At 38.3% G+C, this 20,887-nt stretch overlaps 1 protein-coding gene across 2 annotated transcripts in view; it reads right to left on the reverse strand.

Moving 5' to 3' along the window:
* LOC118548702 (uncharacterized) overlaps positions 1-20,665 on the reverse strand; it is a 627,159-nt gene extending 606,494 nt beyond the window's left edge. For both annotated transcript variants that reach the window (XM_078069499.1, XM_078069492.1), the window contains exon 1: positions 20,293-20,665. The gene's annotated coding sequence lies outside the window, so the exon portion shown is untranslated. The remainder of the gene's footprint in view (positions 1-20,292) is intronic.
* Between the last annotated feature and the right edge of the window lie 222 nt (positions 20,666-20,887).

A 20,887-nucleotide genomic window follows, 5' to 3' on the forward strand; every position in this document is an offset into this window, starting at 1 on the left:
ACTCCACAATTCAACTAACAAAGGTGTATGTTTTACTTTATTTAATAACAGTACATGAAAAAGATTATATTCCTTCCTTCCCCAAATGGAAGAAACACACACACACAGTGTTGTAGTCTCCAGCGCCTAAAATATACTAATTTTCAAAATTTAATAATCCAGTTCCCATAGCAACCATAAATCAGTCTTTTGAAGGACACATAGGAAGGATATTCTGGCTGGAAACAACATTCTTTGACCACTGAGAAAAATGAAACCAAAGCCAAATTATAGTAACCCAAGATAGGATTGTTTTAAAGGTCCCAAGTTTCTTCTCTTTGACAGTATTAATGCTAAAGTAGACAGGACATCCGCATGCTAAGGAAACCTTGAATTCAAAGCCGAGAGCGGAACGCGAGGAGGCACCGCCTGGCTGGCCGCCCTGGAGCCTCCCCGCGGCGCTGGTGATTGCCTGTCGATCTGAGCTGCACCCAGCCTCCTGTCCACACCTGCTAGGTCAGTAGAGAACTTGTACCAGGCTTTGGCTGTGCTCTTTTGGGCAACCCCATTTCCTAACATATGCAGCGCGATGCATTTTCACTGTATCTTTCATCTCTTTCAGAATTCAAACGCGTATCAACAGAGCTAAATTTCCACACACTCCACTTCAAATTATTGCCAGAAAACCTTCACGTAAGTCTCCCGATTTGCTTGGGAACTAAGACTAAGGAATGTGAATGTCTCTTACTATGTAACTTTAAGCAGAATATTGGAAACTTCAAGCATCTGTTAGTATTCACAAATTGGTGATAAAATGAAATAGACTAAATGAACTCTAAAGTTGCTAGAAAAACAGCATCTATGACTTCGCAAGTATGCTTTCGCCAGCCACAAACAACACTTTGGAGTTCTTTATTGTTAAGCCTAAAATGCACCCAATTAATTGGACGGAAAAGAGCACTTATCCAGGGAAACTTAGAGTTCGATCTACTTTTTTTAAACACTGCCTTCTAACATTCCTTAACACAAATTCATTGAGCTCTCTTTGGTGCTGTGTACTTTTTGTGTCTCTCCAATGACTTCCCAGCTCCTGTCCTCTGAAATTTCTCACTTTGATTGATGGAAGGAGGTGAGCGGGGGATGGGCTAAATGGGGGATGGGCTAAATGGGGGATGGGCATTAAGGAGGGCTCTTGTTATGATGAGCACTGGGTGTTATATGTAAGTGGTGAATTACTAAGCTCTACTCCTTAAACCAATATTATACTGTATGTTAACTAACTAGAATTTAAATAAAAATTTGGGAAAAAAAAAGAAAAATGATCTAATGTAAATATAAAAATTTATGAATAAAATAGATTAGAAATAAAAAAATAAATTAAAAAAATAAAAAAATAAAATTTCTCCCTTTGGGGGCACCTAGCTAGCTGGGTCAGTGGGGCATGCAACTCTTGATCTCAGGGTTGTGGGTTCCAGTCCCACACTGGGTATAGCGATTCCTTCAAAAGGTAAAAATCTTTAAATAAATAAATATCTTGATGAAGTCCCAATAGTTCATTTTTGCCCTTGCTTCCCTTGCCTTTGGCGATGTTTCTAGGAAGAATTTACTGCAGCTGAGGTCGAAGAGGTTGCTGCCTGTGTTCTCCTTTAGGATTTTGATGGACTCCTGTCTCACATTTAGGTCTTTCAACCATTTTGAGTCTATTTTTGTGTGTGGTGTAAGAAAATGGTCCAGTTTCATTCTTCTGCATGTGGCTGTCCAAGATAAAAAGCTTTTGCACGGCAGAAGAAACAGTCAACAAAACCAAAAGACAACTGACAGAATGGGAGAAGATATTTGCAAATGACATATCAGATAAAGGGCTAGTATCCAAAAATCTATAAAGAACTTATCAAACTCAACACCCAAAGAACAAATGATCCAATCAAGAAATGGGCAGAAGACATGAACAGATATTTTTCCAAAGAAGACATCCAAATGGCCAACAGACACATGAAAAAGTGATCAACATCACTTGGCATCAGGGAAATCCAAATCATAACCTCAATGAGATACCACCTCACACCAGTCAGAATGGCTAAAATTAACAAGTCAGGAAATGACAGATGTTGGTGGGGATGTGGAGAAAGGGGAACTCTCCTACACTGTTGGTGAGAATGCAAGCTGGTGTAGCCACTCTGGAAAACAGTATGGAGGTTCCCCAAAAAGTTGAAAATAGAGCTGCCCTACGACCCAGAGATTACACTACTGGGTATTTACCCCAAAGATACAAATGTAGTGATCTGAAGGAGTATGTGCACCCCGATGTTTATAGCAGCAATGTCCACAATAGCCAAACTATGGAAAGAGCCAAGATGTCCATCGACAGATGAATGTATAAAGAAGATGTGGTATATATATACAATGGAATATTATGCAGCCATCAAAAGGGATGAAATCTTGCCATTTGCAACGACGTGGATGGAACTGGAGGGTATTATGCTGAGCGAAATAAGTCAACCAGAGAAAGACATGTATCATATGATCTCACTGATATGAGGAATTCTTAATCTCAGGAAACAAACTGAGGGTTGCTGGAGTGGTGGGGGGTGGGAGGGATGGGGTGGCTGAGTGATAGACATTGGGGAGGGTATGTGCTATGGTGAGTGCTGTGAATTGTGTAAGACTGTTGAATCACAGACCTGTACCTCTGAAACAAATAATACATTATATGTTAGAAAAAAAAAGAAGAAGAAGAAGATAGCAGGAAGGGAAAAATGAAGGGGGGGAATTGGAGGGGGAGATGAACCATGAGAGACTATGGACTCTGAGAAACAAACTGAGGGTTCTAGAGGGGGGTGGGGGAATGGGTGAGCCTGGTGATGGGTATTAAAGAGGGCACATACTGAATGGAGCACTGGCTGTTATACGCAAACAATGAATCATGGAACACTACATCAAAAACTAATGATGTAATGTATGGTGATTAACATAACATAATAAAAAAAAGAAATGTAAAAAAAAGATAAAAAATAAAAGTATGCATAGTCCCATTTTGTTAAAACATAAACATATATATGTACATTTATACATACATTTATATTTATATTACTTATATCTTCCAAAATGTTAACAGTGGATATCTCTGGTTGTGAAATTATGACAGATTTTTATTTTGTTATTTCATCTGTATATTCTAATCTTTTCACAATAAAATGCATAAATTATATAATAAAAATAGAAATTTATAAAAAATTAGTACTATATTGAATTTTGAGATTTTATTGACAAGATAAATCATCACAATCAAATTCCATATTTATCCACTGGTACACTTGGAAGCTAATAAAGTTAACAAATGTCTTAACAAACCAATCCAAAATATAATGCTTTCAGAGTTCTTGGGAATATAGTTTAGATTTTTCAGCCCTTCTCATTTAGTCTACAGCTGAATTTCTTTTTTGCTATCAATTCCTGCTTCCAGAAGTCCCCTTTTCCTCTTTTCAAATACGTTATTTGTAAATTTGCTAAAGTCATTTGAAAAGTAGAGTGATTCTTGAGACCTTGAAGTGTCAAGTCTGCATTTTTTGAACACAGACTTTGTGACATCTGTTAGCACGTTGTATTTATTATAATAGTTAAGAGTATGTTTGGGCTTTGGAATGTAGTTCAACTTCTAGCTTCACAGCAACTAGCTATGTGACCCTGGACAAACTACTCAACTTTACTGAGCCTCAGTTTTCTCATCTGTAGATAGGGAGAACAGTAACAACTGTATATGTTTGTTATGAAGACTAAATAAGACAATGAGGTAAGGTGTTCCACAGAGAGTTCAAAACAATAGCTAGTACCCAATAAGAGGTATATTATTTATGTTACTATTTTTGTTTACTTCTTCATTCTCAATTATTTTCCAGGTTTATAGGCTTCCAGATAATTGAGTTCTAGGGAAGCAAAATATTTCTATGTGTAAGCAACTGGTTACAGAAATGAGTCGCCTAAAAGCCAAATCAGGTTAATCTCATCCTTAGAAGTAGAAAAAAAATATATTAAACTTGTTAAAGGGTTAGCAGTTTACAGCACATCTAATGTCCAGTAAATTAAACACAAGACTAAGACTAACATTGAATCACTAACTATAGATCTGATGAAACCATGTTTATGGCAACCTGTTCTTCAATATACTTATGTCAGTTACTTTAGAGGCCACAAGATTGGAGCTCATGCGATAAGACTAGCTCTTCCCCCCTGCCCTGGGATGCTTCGAGAGCCTTTAAACAGAGGAAATTTCCTTCATATATATATTTATTGGCCATCGCTGGAATAAATAATAGCAACCCAGACAGAGTACTTTTACTAAAATACAAGTGAACCATAAAGGCTCTTATCAGAAATAAAGTTTGATGGTGATGGTGGCCTCAACAGTGGTCTTACAAAGATGTTGTCAAGTAGCTCTGGTCAGTAATACATTACAGGTCAGAAAACTATTTCCTAAGCAAATAAAAATTTTTCAAGTATTTTTCTAAGAAAAAAAGTAATAGATGTACATTATAGAGAAGTTGGCAAAAACTGAGAACTGTAGATGAGAGAATAAAAACTATCCATAATTCACCACCAAGAGATAAACACTATTAAAACATTCTGATGCATTTTCCTCCTTTTTTGCTTATTATCTTTATATTTATACATTTATATATAAAATCATGCTGTTATAAGCATTTGTATCCTGCTTCTTTTTTGACTTACTATAATGTAAGCATTTTATAGAGCATTAAAATTCTTTGTAAACATCGTTTTTAATAGCTGCATAAATGTTCCATTGTAAAGATATACCATAATTTACCTAACTGTTTCCTCATTGTTGGACATTTAGGCTGTTCCTTTTTTTTTTTTTTTTTTTTTTTGCTAACACACAGAAATTTTAAAGATGATTTTCAAGAGAAAACAAGTTTATTTTGTAGGCAAATGAAGTACACAGTGAAACAGACAGTGATGATATGTTAGTGTAATAGGTTCACTGGTAGCCTCAGGTTCAATCAGAATAGGCATTTATCTTTCCTTCAAGCAATAATTCATTTTAATTCAGACTTTCCATTCCTAGCTGCTTCCTCACAAATATATTTTCCATCTCACACAATTGCAAAGAGTCAACCATAAAGCTCACTTTTTGACAGGTGGCATTTAATTTGTCTGTAGGTCAAAAGCCCTACTATCTCTTGTTGCCACACTGAACAGAGGCAGGAAGCCTCACAATCCTGCCCATGTGTAACCCTCCTCCTTTGTGAGAATATTTACCTCTTCTTCTTCAAGCTCATTTCTTGGCTCTTGGCTTGTCTGTCAGATGCAAAAGTGTCTTCCTTGGGCTTCTGGGTACTTTAGAATTAACTTTTCTTCCCACGCCCTTAGGCTCCCTTGAAGTGTCTGTCTCCATGGGGACCAGAAAGCCATATCAAGGGACTCCACCCCCCCTTAAGAGGATCCCTATTTCTTTCAGAATAGGCCTCTTTCCTGCTATGCTAGAAAGTCATGCCAGAAATATAAATGCCCCACCTATGCCTCCAGATGAAGAGCTTAAACTTTGAGATAACTGAAGTAGTCACAGCAAGAAGCAAAGCCTTGGGGAGGCCATTAATAATGCAACATGTGGTCATGCAGATTGCATGTACAAAAGAGAATACTATAAGCATATTTAACATGAAATGCAAGAAATACAGCAGAGTGAGTTAGGAATTTGGGTTGATTCTCCTTGGAAACTAATCACTTACCACAGTCTAAACAGCTATAGATTGATCACAAATGCAATATAAAAAATATAACAGCTTGTTGGGGTCAAAATAGGGATTTCACAAAACAAAATAAAATTTATGAAAAATATGAAATAGGAAAGTTTGTGAATCAGATGAGAGCAAAAGACTTCAAAGTCTACTTCTATTAATATTGAATCTGGTACTAGGGGATCCAGCAGACTGATCCTAACCAGACCACCTTACCTTCAAAAGACTAGCACACCCTCTGGAATTAAACATCATAAAAAGTAACCAGGAGAGGACCCAAGCAGTTTTATCCTTCCTGCACAGAGAATGGAATTGGAATGAATAAAATATCTAAACTGTAAAAAAATGGGTTTTCCTTCCTTTATCAGTATCCCTAAATAATATTTTTTTCAACATTGGAGGCATAGTACAATTTCAGTGTTTGGTGTTCCGATGAAATAATATAGAAAGCCCTTGCCGTGCTGCCTGGCATGAAGTTCCTGTTCAATGGATGCCAACTGATTCTTTTCTTCTATAAAGAAGAAATGGGCTTAAGAGAATAACAACAGAACTTGTTTTCATGCATTACCCTTAGCGGATCATCTAATCTCTATTTTCTGGTTATTAGGATGGGAAGTTATATATATACATATATTATACCTTTGACAAGGTGTGTCATAAAATGTTGGGATTTCAGTTTTAAAAAAGTCTACCAATGATACAGCTCTTTTGCTGTTTTTGTTTTTGGCGGGAGGACACGGGAAGCTAAACCTTCCTTGCTTTACACCAACCAACATCCAGAATTTATTTTTATTATTTTTTTATTTAAATTCAATTAATTAACATATAATGCATTATTGGTTTCTGAGGTAGAGGTCAGTGATTCATCAGTTTTAAATAATACCTAGTGCTTGTTACGTCATGTGCCCTCCTTAATGTCTATCACCCAGTTACCCCATCTCCCTACCTACCCCAAACTCCAGCAACCCTCAGTTTGTTCCCTATGATTGAGAGTCTCTGAGCCAGTTGGGCATCTGCCAGAGTCCTGGGATTGAACCCTGGTCAGATTCCCTGCTCAGTGGCGAGTCTGCTTCTCCCTTTGCCTCTCCCCGCCCCATCCCGCTCATGTTCTTTCTCTCTCTTTCAAATAAATAAATAAAATCTTTTTTTTAAAAAAAGAGTCTCTTATGGTTTGTCTCCCTCTCTGATTTCATCTTGTTTTATTTTTTCCTCACTTCCCTATTTCATCCTCTGTTTTGTTTCTTAAACTCCACATATAAGTGAGATCGTATGATAGTTGTCTTTCTCTGATTGTCTTATTTCGCTTAGCATAATACCCTCTAGTTCCATCCATGTCATTGCAAATGACAACATCTGGAATTTAAACAAACAAAAATAAGTGGGCACTTCTTTGCTTAAAAGCAAACTTCATTTTGTTTAAAAAAATCCATACAAATAAACAAATTTTTAGAAGTTTAAATAACCCTTTGAAATTCAGTATGTTCTCCAAATGTCATATTTACAAATACAGGTTTGAAGTATTTGAATGCCTAGGGGCCAAATTGTTTGAGAGTTGAGAATTTTTCATATTTTAGAAAGGCAATATGATGCATGTATGCCCAGAACTGTCTCAAGAGTCACATCCTAATCAAATACAGTAATACTTCTTCAGGGAAACTTAAGGATTTTCATATTGAATAAAATAAATAAAGTCCATAATTAGACTCATGTCTGCTCAGTGAAGGTTATGCCACCAAATTAGTCTGTGACAAATAATAGCAACAAAAAAGTACCTGCCACTGTTTAGAGATTTTTTAATTTCAGACTATGGATAAGGGATTATGAAACTATTTTTGTTATGACCACATACTATCAAGTAAACCCGTCTACTGTGTAAATTTAAGAAGGATAAATAATTAAGAAATAAAAAGGGCAGCTTTATGCTAATATCATCTAGACAAAACACTGCCTCAAATAGAAAAAACTTTTATGAAAATTACAAGGCAAAAAAGAATTGGTGAAACCAATGTACCCCTTAAAATTGAACATGCAGTGTGGGCAACAAAGACACTTCCAGAAATTGACAACCACACAAACATAGTTCACCTCACCCTTTGGGTTTATAAATGCACAGAACTCACATGGTAAAAAGAATACGTGAACACATGCTCCCAGTTATTACTGTTTCTGTATAACCCTACATCTTATTATCACTGTCAAATCTCAGGATTAAGAATAGATACTTACCAGCCCAAATACCAAGTTATAGTAACATGATCTTGAGTATTCCTAGTTTTTAATGCGCTTTGATAGTGTAAGGTTTGGGGGTCATTTTGATGTTAGTCTTTTCCTTTTTCCATCTCAAGTTTTCCCATTAAAAAAACAAATATTTTCTCTCTAGCAGCAAATGAGAGGGCTTCATTATTATCAACCAGAAAGGGCTTAACATAAACTAGAGCCAAACAGAAAACTGTTGTCTTGGGCAGAAAGTTACCTACATTTAAGTGCTAACTGTTAAATAATTGCATATAACAAGTCACATTAGGAACATATTTTAAGGCTGGTGGATCGTTGAAGCATACGTATCTTCTGAAATATATACCAAACTTTTAACAAATGAGAAACTAGAGATCAGAGAGGTTACACCCAGCTAATTTGTAGCACAGCCAGAACAAGAACTCCCAATAGTTATAGTTTTGTTTGGATATATTTTTTACTGGGGTCAGGGGTACAATATAGGGGGCAAAGAAACATGGGTTGAAAGTAAGTTATCAATGACTAGTTTTATTTCAACAATTATTGGCTTCATACTTTGACCTCAACTAGAGTACAACCTAGATGTAGAATTAACACAGTCAACTAAATAAATGTTGGCAGAAAATGTTCAACAGGACCTTGGGAAACCCTAGGATTCAGATGAGGAAAAAAAGAGGAGGAGAGTTTTCTGGTGGGATTGAAATGAGGCAATGCAGCAATGTACCTGGGAGCACACTTAGCTTCTACAAAGAATCTCTCAATTGTTCATTGAGACAAAAATATATTTAGAACCTTTACAACCCTCACTAGGTCATTAGAGTAGACTATGGACCCCCTGGTCTCTTAAATTTTAATGAACCCGAGCCCTTTAAGGTGGCATGGAGATCAACTTTAGCTGTGAAACAATTAAAATGTTAATGGGGTTTCTACTGTAAATAGATTTCTGAAATAAGGAGAATGCTGACTGAGTTATTTCCTGGACCTGACTTGTTACTGTCAATTGAATTCAAGCAAGATGTGCTTTACAAGAGATGTAAGACATACCTTTTAATGGCTGCTGCCTACTGTGTTTCCTATTTCAAAATTCATTTCAATATTGCATATAACATGCCTAAAGCCCAATACAAATACTATTCTGTTATCATATAATTGGCCAGTGTGTATTGCTGTGTCTTGAGTTTCTACTTGTTTTATTTTACATGTGGTATACCAGTACATTGAAAGGAAACTCATGTTCATTTTTGCTCATCCCGATTCAGAGAGAGTTCAAAAGTTCAAAAGATAAGAAGTGGTTCTCAGCATGAGTAAACCGTGAAATGCATTGGAAAATAAATTTTTGATGTCAAGATACATTCCCAGTTTATTCATGCTGAGAATTGTTTTTTTTTTTTTAATCTTTTGGAGTTTATAAGCTGGAATAGCCAAAATTTAAATTCCACAATAAATAAAGAAGAAATATAATTTACTATTATTTTATTGTCACATACTTTTGACTATAAACAAAACCCTTCCTAGTGTAACAAAAATCTGGAAGTACTACAAATGAATATTAGTACTTTGAGCTCCAGAAAGGAAAATCATTCAAAATTAGGTTGCCTTTCTCCTGGTCAGAATCTACTATACTAAACCATGAAAATAGTTTTCTTTCTTTCTTTTTTTTTTTTTTTTTTTGAGGTATAATGGCACAACAGTTTTAATACAACCACCGGTCTTCACAAAATAATTTTAATACTTTGTGCCTGGGCTAGCAGCATCTTGCACTGTGACATTCCTCTACATACATAAGCATTTTATCCAAGTACAAATGTTAAAAGCAGGGTAACTTAAGCAATTGCCTATACAAAGGTAAATAGACATTGCAGGTTATTTTTCTTGAATTATTTTGCTGCATAGTAAATTGCAATTACATGTCAGTATAATGTTACTGATCTATGGAATACACTTTGAACTGTGAGGTATGGCAACTCCCACTCCCTAAGAGAGAGCTAACATGTAAACCTGAGTATTTTGATTTTTTTTTTTTTAGCTGCCATGGATGGGTAAGACAAAAAAAAAATCCAGCATTCAAAGATCCTAGAAACTTTCTAATCAATAAAAATAAAATAAAATCCTTTAGTAATTCTCAGCTATTTCCTATAATTTCCATATTGGAGCACTGTTGAATGGACAAAGATAAAGTAAATACTGAAGTGAAGCTAAGTTTCTTATGGAATTATGGATTAAGCCAGCTATTAAAAAAAACCCTGCCAGGTAACTGCTCATTTACTTTACATCAAGTTGAGATCCCGATGTGTGTGTGTGTGTGTGTGTGTATATATATATATATATATATATATATATATGCATCCCAACTTTATAATTCAAGATTGCAGTTAAATACTTCTAATTCACTTGAATTACCATGGTAATAAGACAATTAGAAACCTTTTATTTTCTTAAATAAATAAAAGGTTTCTATCAGTGATAGCTGCTAGAGTTAACTTCACATGCTTAACATTTTCTGACATTACTTCTAAACTCAGATGAAGCACAAACTCCCCCCACAAAACAAATAATCTGCTTTAAAAGTTAAACAGTTGAGAGTTGGTAGCAGAAGCTATCCCGGTTTAACATTTCCACCACAGAGACAAATAAAGGTTTAACCACTGTTTAAGCACCCAATGGATAAGAAATTAACATGAACTAATTAACTAAAATTAGAAGGTAAGAATACTGCCATTCCAGTTTGAATATTTTCAATATTTTTTTCATACTTTTAAAGTGGGACAGTAAAGCAGTTTTCCTGTTTTGCTGCAATTTCAGTTTAAATCCTTGCCCAGATTACATATTTAAAATTGGATGCTATATCACTCATACATTATTCAAATTCAGGAAATAAATCATGATTGGTTAAATGTATTATAGGTAACTATCACAAAACATCTGTAGAAATAAAGGAATTCCAAAAATGGAACCAAACAGAAGAAAGACCAGAAGAACTATAGAATTGGTTGAACATTAGGTCAAAGAATGGATCCAAGGTAAAACAAACTTGGGGTGTTTGTACATGAAAGAAAGAATAAACTTCATGTTTGTTCCCCATTAGTACTGTACTCAAGAAGATGATAGTCCCTTTTCCTAGTTTTCTTAATAATTCTGAGAAACCAAAATTCAAATCTCCTAGGATTGCCTCTTCCCTCAAGAGTAAAATCCACTGAAGTTCAGAATCACTGTCAATTCTTAATTAACCATATCAGAGGGAAAGAACATTAAACACCACTGAAAACTGTCCACTGAATAATGACAAAAAACATTTCCCAGATCACAAGGTGACAAGTCACATAACTTATATGCAAGGGGCTGATTTACAAAGAGCTGACTGGAAATGCCTTTACTAATTCTGAACATGTCCCCATCATTATCATATGGTTATCAAATAGATTTCTTTAAAGAAACTAGAGATCTCCAAATACTTAAGTAAAATAAAGATGTAAGTTAAGATTGCTGAGACTGACAAACATGCAATTAATCCTATCTGAAGGACCTAGAATTAATTGTGAAATAGATAACTTTTGTGCTGGGTCTTAGAGATTAGCCTGGAAGAAAGGGAGGAGGCAGGAAGTCACTGAGAACAAAGGTCACATGACAGGAATGTGTGGAGTGCATTTGGGGACCCTGGGATATCCTGGTGAAGGCAGAGCTGCAAGTACATGGAGGCAAGAATAGCAATACCAGTTAACTGTAGTGTAAATCATCCCCAGAAAGTACTGTCCCCTTCCAACAGCCTCCAAGGTCTTCTCTGCTCTCTTCCTATAATGAATGTTCTTCTGCTCGCAATCCTAACTCCTTTCAAATGCCACCATGTTCATGAAGCTTTTCATGATTCCCTCTTATGAATTTGGTTTTTATTTTTTATTACAGTAATACTTTGCTCTAAGTCCTTTAGACTTACTCCTTAGAAGTAGAGGCTTTATTTTACCCATCTTCACAATCCCTGCAGAAAATGCCTTAATGATTGTGAGTTGATCATAAATTGTGTCCCATCTGTAATTAATTATGCTGGAGTAGTGTAGCAGGAAGTTCTTCCTCATTTCTGGCTATAGGAATAATGAGGCTAAGAATGATGGCAGATACATAGTAAACATTTAATCATGCAAGAATGCAGACTGCCAACACATGCAGCCACTCTATAGAAATTTCCACTTCTTGTTACCATGACCAAGAGTGATAGCTGCTAGAGTTAACTTCACAACTAGAACAAGATTATTTCATCAGGTTGATGTAGGTAACTCTAAGTCAATTATTTTTTCTTCTACTTCCCAAGTTCTTGTTTAATTTAACTTTCCTGAGGGCTTCCATAGCATTTACCACTCCCTCTTTCTTCTTTTCAGGCAGTTTCTTAATCTCTTCCTTAGGTCCTTCTTTATCTGTTCTCCTCTCATTAAAATTTGCCAGGACTCCTTCTTCAATAACCTTTTCTCCTCACTTTTATACGTACTTGTGTTTTACTACTTTAACATCCAGGAATAGCTCTAGCCCAGACCACTCTCCTGGCCTCAGACGCTTATTTAGAGCTCCCCCAGAACATCTCCATCTGAGATCCCACAAACACATAGTACTTACCCTCTTCCCTGTAAAGCTCCTCTTTTTCCTGTGTTTCTGATTTTCTCCATTATCCAGAGGCCACCCTCGAGTCTTCTTTCTCCTTCCCTTCCACTCATTCATCAACTCCTCTTGCTATTAATCTTTCAAATCTGTTCCTTCCTTTCATCACCACCACTATTTCCTTTGTTCATTAGACTCATACTACTTCTCACTCTACTACTGAAAGAACCCTCTAATCAGGCTCCCTGCCTCTGGCTCCTTCCCTTTTCAGCCCATTCCTCTTTCAAAAACACAAATCTGATTAGGTTACTCCCCTGCTCTCAGTCAGTCACTTCCTGGCTCCTTGCTGCTCCCCTGCAAAGTCCAAAATTCTCATCTTGATATGAAAGACCCTTCCTGAGCTATCCCCTCTCAGCTGCCCTAAACTCATCTTCTACTGCAACCCCTTTCCTATTCTTTCCTCCACACATATCATTAAGGAAATGGCTCATGGTTTTCCTAAAAGAGAGATTGTGCCTCCTTTTTGCACATGCTCTTCTCATCAGCTGGAACCCGCTACCACCATTACCACCTTTACCAACCATCTACTCACTACTCAAAAAATCTGTTTAAGAAAATTAAACTCTTGAAAACCTACACCGAGGCCCTAGATTCTTTCTTCCCTCTAGCTAGGTTACTTTTCCATCTCCGCCAAGTTGTTTTTTTGGTAGGTTCTTGTCTGTCCACTGGTCTCCCTATGAGGTGCTCAAAGACAGAGGATCACCCTATCTTCTCTGTATGCCCAAAGCCTAGCAAAATTTTGTTGAATGGAGGTAACAAGAAATCAGCTACATATTAAGCAACTGGGTTAGTGATTTGATTTCAGCTTCAGTAGAAAAAAGGTACATACTTGGGATTTAAACATATCCCTTGGGTCAGCTCACTAAATGTATGTGTTCATCTAGTTCCAGAGTCTTCCTACCTATGGAAAAAGAATGGGAAAATCAAGTGCTAGATTAAACAAAACAGAACAAAACTAGATTTAAGCCTTAGCAAAGCCCATGCAGCTGAAACTGGGAAAGAAAATGTTAGGAGTGTTGGGAGACAATTCTTCAAGGTCTCTTGCATTTCTACATATCTTGTGAAGCTTAGATGGCTTTTGTTCTGGAAAGATGTTTGTGTAGCTAATAGCCTTGAAAGATTTAGAGAGTGTCTCCTGCCAGGGCTGAGAGAAGAGTTGTTTAATGAGCAGGATAATAAAGATGATGTCTCCCTCTAAGGGCAAAAGTTGGCCAAGTTTGCTAACATTCCCCTTTTAAGACTAAAGATTTTTTAAGGCCTAAGTTCCGCAGCTGTGACATACATTCCACTATGTGCACAGTATGCACTGGGGTCATTCTTCATTGCCCCTATGGAATTTGGGGGGGGGGGGATGTAGAAGCAAAGGAAGCCAATTCAAACATGAAGCTCATGTTACCTGTAACGGCATGACTAATAAAGTCCATTGTCTTTGATCCAGGGATCTCATGTCTTCCTTCAGCAGCTACGAACTGTGGTAGACTACCTTGTTACCTTGTAGGTAGAGTAAAATCTTAAACACTTCAGAGTTCTTGACAAGGAGAAGGGAACTAAAGGCAAGTAAATTAAAAAGTGCTCAATAAATGTTTCTAAAATTGAATAATGCCAGAAAGATATGATCTTGAACACAATGTAAGTGGTTAAGAGCATAGATTCTAGACTCAAACAGCTCAGGTTCATATCCTAGCTTTATAATTATTAACTACATAAACTCCCCTGAGCTTCACACTCTTTTATCCAATTTGTCCAGAAAACCTCAACTTCCCTTTCCTTTTCATGAAATGTGGTTATTAATATTACCTTGTTGTGAGGATTAAATGAGTTAAATTATGTAAAGTACTTAAAGTGTTCCTGGCATATAATAAGTGCTATCTAATAATAATATTCTGATGCCTGAACTTTATTTCATGGATAATCAAATTTTTAAGAAAGGAAATGATGTAAGTTAGTAGGTTTTTGCTTGGGAAACCAACTTTGATGAAAATTAAATCATATTTATAATAAAAATGAAGAGGAGCAAGAGAATATGAAAGAGAAGACTAACCAAGAGACACCTGTAATAATCTAAGAGTAAAAATAGTATGGCTGGCTGGGCTTAAGTGTTGGTAACAGGAAAGAGAACTAATTCAAGAGATATTTTATTGCTTGCATTTATAGGATTTGTCAATTGATGGGATATAAATGTTAACTTACAGTTACCCAGTCAACATGTACGAAGGCCTTTTCACAATCATCTCACCTAAAACTCATCATATAAGTACAAGGTAAACTGGGGGAAAGGTGACAGATAAAAGATTTCAAATATGAAGGAAGGGAAAGAAGAGCAAAATACCCAAGAAGGAGAAAGTGTAGAGGGAAACAATGAAGACTACAGATGATTTATGGACATTTTGAGTCTCAGGCCAACGGAGGTGATAAATTTATAGTTGAAAATGTGAATCTGTGATTCCAAAGAGATTGGGGCTACATATACAGATCTGAGTCTCATCAGAATAGTGGATCCGATAGAAGCCAGTGGGAAGAAAGAGAATAAACCAGGTAAAGTTTAAAGAATAGGGAGAGGAATAAAGATAGAAGATGGGAGAGTACAGGGGCCAATAGAGAACTACAGATGATACCAAGTGTACAAATGAAAAAGCACAAGCAAGGAAGTAGAGAAGTACGAAATAAGAATAGCCAGTAATATCATATGTTACAGAAAAAATGAGAGTAGGGTGAGTTTTGAAAAGAAGGTAGTTTCTGAGAAGAAATTTTGGCAGAGGAAGCCAGACTGCAAGGGGTTAAATGACCATTGATAAGGAAGCAGCATCAAAAGCTGTTCTTGAGAAACTGAAGATGGAGAGAAGCAAGATCAAGACAGATCTGCATATAGATACAGACATATGATAAACATGAAAATAGAGAGAGATGTAGAAAGGGAGACTTGATTACATTGGGGAGGAAAGGGGAAAAAAACAGTGGAAAGGAAACAGTTGGCAATAAAAGAAAACAATAAAAGAAACTAAAGAGATGACTGATAGAGAAAAAATTTTAAGGATGGGATCTGGAACATACAGGGAAGGGACAACCTTGAGAAAAAAGAGCGGGAAACTGATTTCCATGAGACACAGAAGAAAGAAGTAAAAATATAGGAAAAATATATATTGAGGCCAACAACAGGAAGAGCCTGAAATATTCATATAACATAATGTCAATTTCATCAATTAAAGTGTAGAACGAAGTTGACTGCTAAAACTCCAAGGCAGAGTTGAGGTTTCGGTCTGTTTGGAGTAATAAGAGAAAGACTTAGCTACTGTTGAATATAAGTAAACAGATTCAGACTGAAGTAGGAAGACCAGGGAGGCTGGTAAATTGAGAGCCAAGGAAGGAGAGGTCAAGGGCTGACGGACCACCACAGAGAACTGTGATTAGGAACAGAGCTCTGGAGTTAGACAGAATGGGTCCAAAGCCCATCCCACCACTTCTCAGCTATGAAACTTCAGGCAAGTTACTTAACCTCTCTCTACCTCAATGTCCTCAACTGAAAATTGGAGATGACAATATTTTCTACCTCATATGACTGTTGTTGGATTCAAGATATTAATAAATACAAAATGCTCAAAATAATGCCTTGCCCCTAGAGAGTACAGCCTTCTCTGTACACTTTATGCTCATTTGGTGTGGCTGATCTCACAAGAAAGAAAAATATTTTTTAACTAATTTACAGTAATGAGTAAATGATGGACCACAGGCCATGCTTAAATTATTTGTAAATTTAAAGAGTGGACTGTTAATAGACCCAGACAACTCTAATTAGCTCAATTACAGACTTTATCATGAGAAAAGAAAAAAAAAAAAAAAGAACCAAAACAAAATAAAGCAAATTCCAGTATGTTCTGTGGTGCAAGAGACAACTTTGTCAACTCCCCTTCATGGCTTTGGATTATTATAGCTTCTTGTCTTTGTCTACTTCTAAATTTATTGATTCCTCAACAATCTAAATCTCTGCCACTCTGACCACAGGTTTCTGTATCAACTATAGAAGCCTGAGGTAAAATACAGTTCTCCTTAACTGTTTTGGGGGTGGGAGGAGGATGGATAAACAGTATCATAGAAGGCATATTTTGGGTTTGTATGTCAAACTGCCTATATCAGATACCTGTGTTAGGAAATGATTGCAACATGTCCTAAACAGTTTAAGAGACTGCTGAGTCACACAGTGGCCACAACTTTCTAAAATTTCCCCCAAGTGCCAGAGGAATCCAAGTATCTCAAGCTCCAGGAGTGTAAGCTACTGGATCTGCCTTTCTGCACTTCTGCTTGCATGATATCTGCAATACTTCCATGTTTACTACTTTTAATCATGTTGTATACAATAATTATGCAAGTATTTGCAAGAGAGCATTACGAAGGATAAATTTTAATAGAGTGTGTTACCGCCAGTCATTTTCCTTTGATGTCTCAAAGATCTGGAGTAGAGTTTATTTCCTTCTATTTAATCCTTTAGAAAACATTTGCAGAGTACCATTAACATAAGTAAACTCTTCAATATCCCTTTATCAAAATGCCATCACCAGACAACTCTCCAATTTATAATGCACTTGCCAAGGATAGCTTTCCCCATTCCACAATTCCCAGTTTAAGCCCAGCCCATCATTTAATACTGAAACACCTTACAGCCATGGGAGAATTTCTTATGAAGTCTCAGTGAGGAGAAAAATCAGATCTTCTTTGTGAGGAACTATCTTACCCATTTCTAGACATTTAGCACCCTAGTCCCTCTCCATACCCAGCACCAAATGCTAATGGAACCCTGTAGCTTTTCCAGCAATCAAAAAGCCCCACTTTTGGGGGGCTTTAAGGTTTCTCAATACTCATGAGCCCCACTCCCACTGAAAACCCCTGGCAGTGATTAAAAAGAACTTCATAAAATCAGATATTGGGCCTGGGTGTTCTGAAATGGAGCATATTTGCTAGGAACTCCAACACTGGAATTCAAACTACCTTGATCCAAATCTTGTGAATTCTTGGAGCACGAACTTGACTGTGTCTCTTCCTTTATCATAAAATGAAGGCAACAATAGTGCTTACCTTGTAGGACTATTTCCAGAATAAAGTGAGATAATATATATAAAGTAGCTAGAAATTTGTCTGGCATTTAAGTAAGAATTCAAACAGATTAATTATTACCTATGATTTCTGATGTCCTCTTACCTAGTAGGTACTTAGGTACTATCTGTGGAATACTGATTTTATGAATCTGCCTAACTTTACTTATCCAAGGTTTCCTACATATGATAATATAAGGTCAACAAACAGATCAAATATCATTAGAGTTGGGGTATCCACTTGTCATACATCTTTTGCTTCATTAATAAAGTTTCCTTCAGAAATGAGCTTACCTGTGGGGGAATGTGCTGTAAATGCAATGCATTAAGTTTAGGTTGACCATTATTTAGCTACACAATCATTTCCTCTTTTCAGTTGTCACCCCAGCTCCAAAATCTGCTCAAGTACAAGATCAGCTACATAAAAGTTTTACTTGTGTTAATGACCTATAAGTGCCAGTCAGTAAGATGATGCATTCTCATTAGTGGTCCTCACCTCATTAGAAGCCTGCTCTCACTGATAATGGATCTCAGAGGTCAACAAAAATCTCAGGAAGAATTCTCCTTAATTTAATAGATGGACAGGTATATGGAAGCCATTTGCTATACATGATTGCATTCCACATGCCCACAACAATTGCAAAGGTTTCTGCAGAAACCTACCTCTAAATCACAACATGGTTCCTGCTGAAGAAACCCCTAACTCTAATACCAGGGAAGACTAAATACAATTTTGATAGGATTTCTTCCCATCTAGATTTCAGAAAATACTAAGTCATCAGAGTGATCTCAATAATCCACAGAAAGAGCATCTCTATTAAACACCCAAGAATTTATATTGGTTTTAATATCTGATCTCAGCTCACCTGATAAATAAATGAGCTGCAATAGCAGTGTCCTTTAAAAAAAAAAAAATGCAGTGTCATCCTTCCAGCCTTTTCCACAAAAGTGTCAATACAGAAACATGAGGTAAAACAGTTAAGCAATGTAAAAAGTGATATGGTATTTCTATTATTTCTCGGTGCCCCCTAAAGGGATTATTCAGTCTCGTGTTGTGTGGATGACTCTGTGGCTACCTAATGAGCTAACCTGGAATCCACTTTAATAACAGCACTTGTAAAGGTAAAAGCATGGCTAGCTGGCAAGCTTGTTTAATAAAAAACAGTTTCTAAGAAGTGAAGGCTTATGCACTCACAAGATATCCAAAGAAAGATGTGTTTTCTGAGATAAACTGGAGACGCAAAGTCTAAATCAACCTTCTCTTCAAAATAAACAAGACACGTTTTATCAATGCAGAAGAAAGCCCCTACCCAGAAACTCTTTGCATTTCTGCCAAATACATATTTACAAACTATGTAGAAAACAAGTTGTTCTGCAATGCTACCAACACCCTGCCCATGTCTCAAGATTTATAGTTAGTGACATTTGCAGTAACCAGGTAGCAAATTTAATCTCAAGTGAGAAGGAAGAAATATGGAAATGTAAAGTGAACCCCAAAATAGTATTTTTCCTACAAGAAAAAGTAAAGCCCCAGACAGGTATAGATGGCTTTATGTACTTATCTAAATCATTTTTCTATTATAAAATATTCACATTTCAGAAAATCACAGATGAAGCAAAGAAGTAGTGAAGCAGCAAAGATGTTAAAATGTTTAAAATACTCTGGTTTCTATTCACAACAGCTCGAGAGCAGAAAGGAAAAGCAGAATTAGATCTGGCTTCTCTTTCTCTCTCAAGCGGTTGGATGATGATCCTTCTGATGCTACAGAATTCAGTGAAAACTTCTCCAGCCAGTCAAAACGACCAGGCAATTTGTAAAGACTTAGACTTCCCCTGAGTTTCTCGCTACGCATGACATAGTGTCCAAGACCAAGAATTAATATCTCCTGGCCTTCATCACTTCTAATCTGGAAAGGAAACCACGCCCCATGCTCAGACCTCGCTTTTCAGTCATCTTCCTACTCTTCAGCCCTAAGGAGGCTAGCTTCTAAGTCGCCGCGCGTTCAGTCCTTGACATACTCATCTCCCCAGCTCCTCACTTGGGCGGATGAGCCCGGGTTCGCTTCTCATCAAACCTGTGGAATAATCCACTCCTCCCGACTCAGAGATACTTTCAAAAAAAAAAAGTACACGAACTCGTTGGTCTCTAGAAAGAAGAGCATGTCAAGAAACTAGCTGCTCGACTTGATTTCATTCAAACCCTTTCAGAAAGTGGAACTTGTCATTAGCTAATTACTCATATAAATTAACTGAAACACACACACATTTCACAAACGGCGTACACACGCACACACCCAAATCTGGGGTGGGGGGGATTCTGTCAGGAGCTGAAAAGTATCAGGTGGAGAGCACGCTGCCCCTGATCCCGGCTTCTGCCCGGGGCCGGCGCTCCCGGAGGACGCGCTGGGTGGGGACAAGCGTTCCCGCCGCGCTCCGCCTGGGACATCCCGCAGACCGCGCTCGGTGTCTGCCCTCCCTCCTTCCCTTCCCTGGGGGAACGGGCTGCGGCCGCAGTGTCTGCTGCGGGTCCGCGTGGGGCTGAGGCGCACGGGGACCCGCTCCCCGTACGTGTCCCGGAGCGCGCGGGCGTCACTTACATGCCCGACCGGAGCTGGAGGGCGCTGCCTGGCGGCCAGCCGGCGGCCACCCAGGCGCAAAAGCACCAGAGCCACAGTCGCCAGGTCACCTCAGCGGGACGGAGCGGCTCCTGCTGCCGCCGGGGCTGCGCGCGGCGCGCCACTCCGGCTGGCAAGTCCGAGCCCGGCGCAGAAGTTGGGCTCGCGGGGCAGAAGTTGGTGTGCAGGGCTCGCGGGGCCGGCGAGGTGCGCCTCGCTGAGGAGGGCGCGGCAGCGGCTCGACAGCATGGGGCATGACCCGCTACGGGCAGCGCGGGAGGAGCGGCCGGGCAAGCCCCAGAGGCGCTGTGGCCGCTGAGCTGCGCGCCCCTGCTCCGCCGGGAGCGACTGGAACCCAGCGAGCCGCGCGGCCCCGCAGCCCCCGCAGCCTCGGTGCCATGGAAACGCGCTCGCCGCCCTCCCGCCTCGGCCCCTACTGAGCGTTTAAAGAGACAGCCGCGCCGTCACCGCGGGCTCGGCGAGCCGCTGGGTCCCCCACCTCCCCCCACGCCCTCCTCACTCCCTCCCCTCCATCCGGCGCGGCGGGGGCTGGATGCTGGGGTCTGGAGAGGCTGCT

Source organism: Halichoerus grypus, chromosome 1 (assembly GCF_964656455.1).
Source record: "Halichoerus grypus chromosome 1, mHalGry1.hap1.1, whole genome shotgun sequence".
Lineage (NCBI taxonomy): Eukaryota > Metazoa > Chordata > Mammalia > Carnivora > Phocidae > Halichoerus > Halichoerus grypus.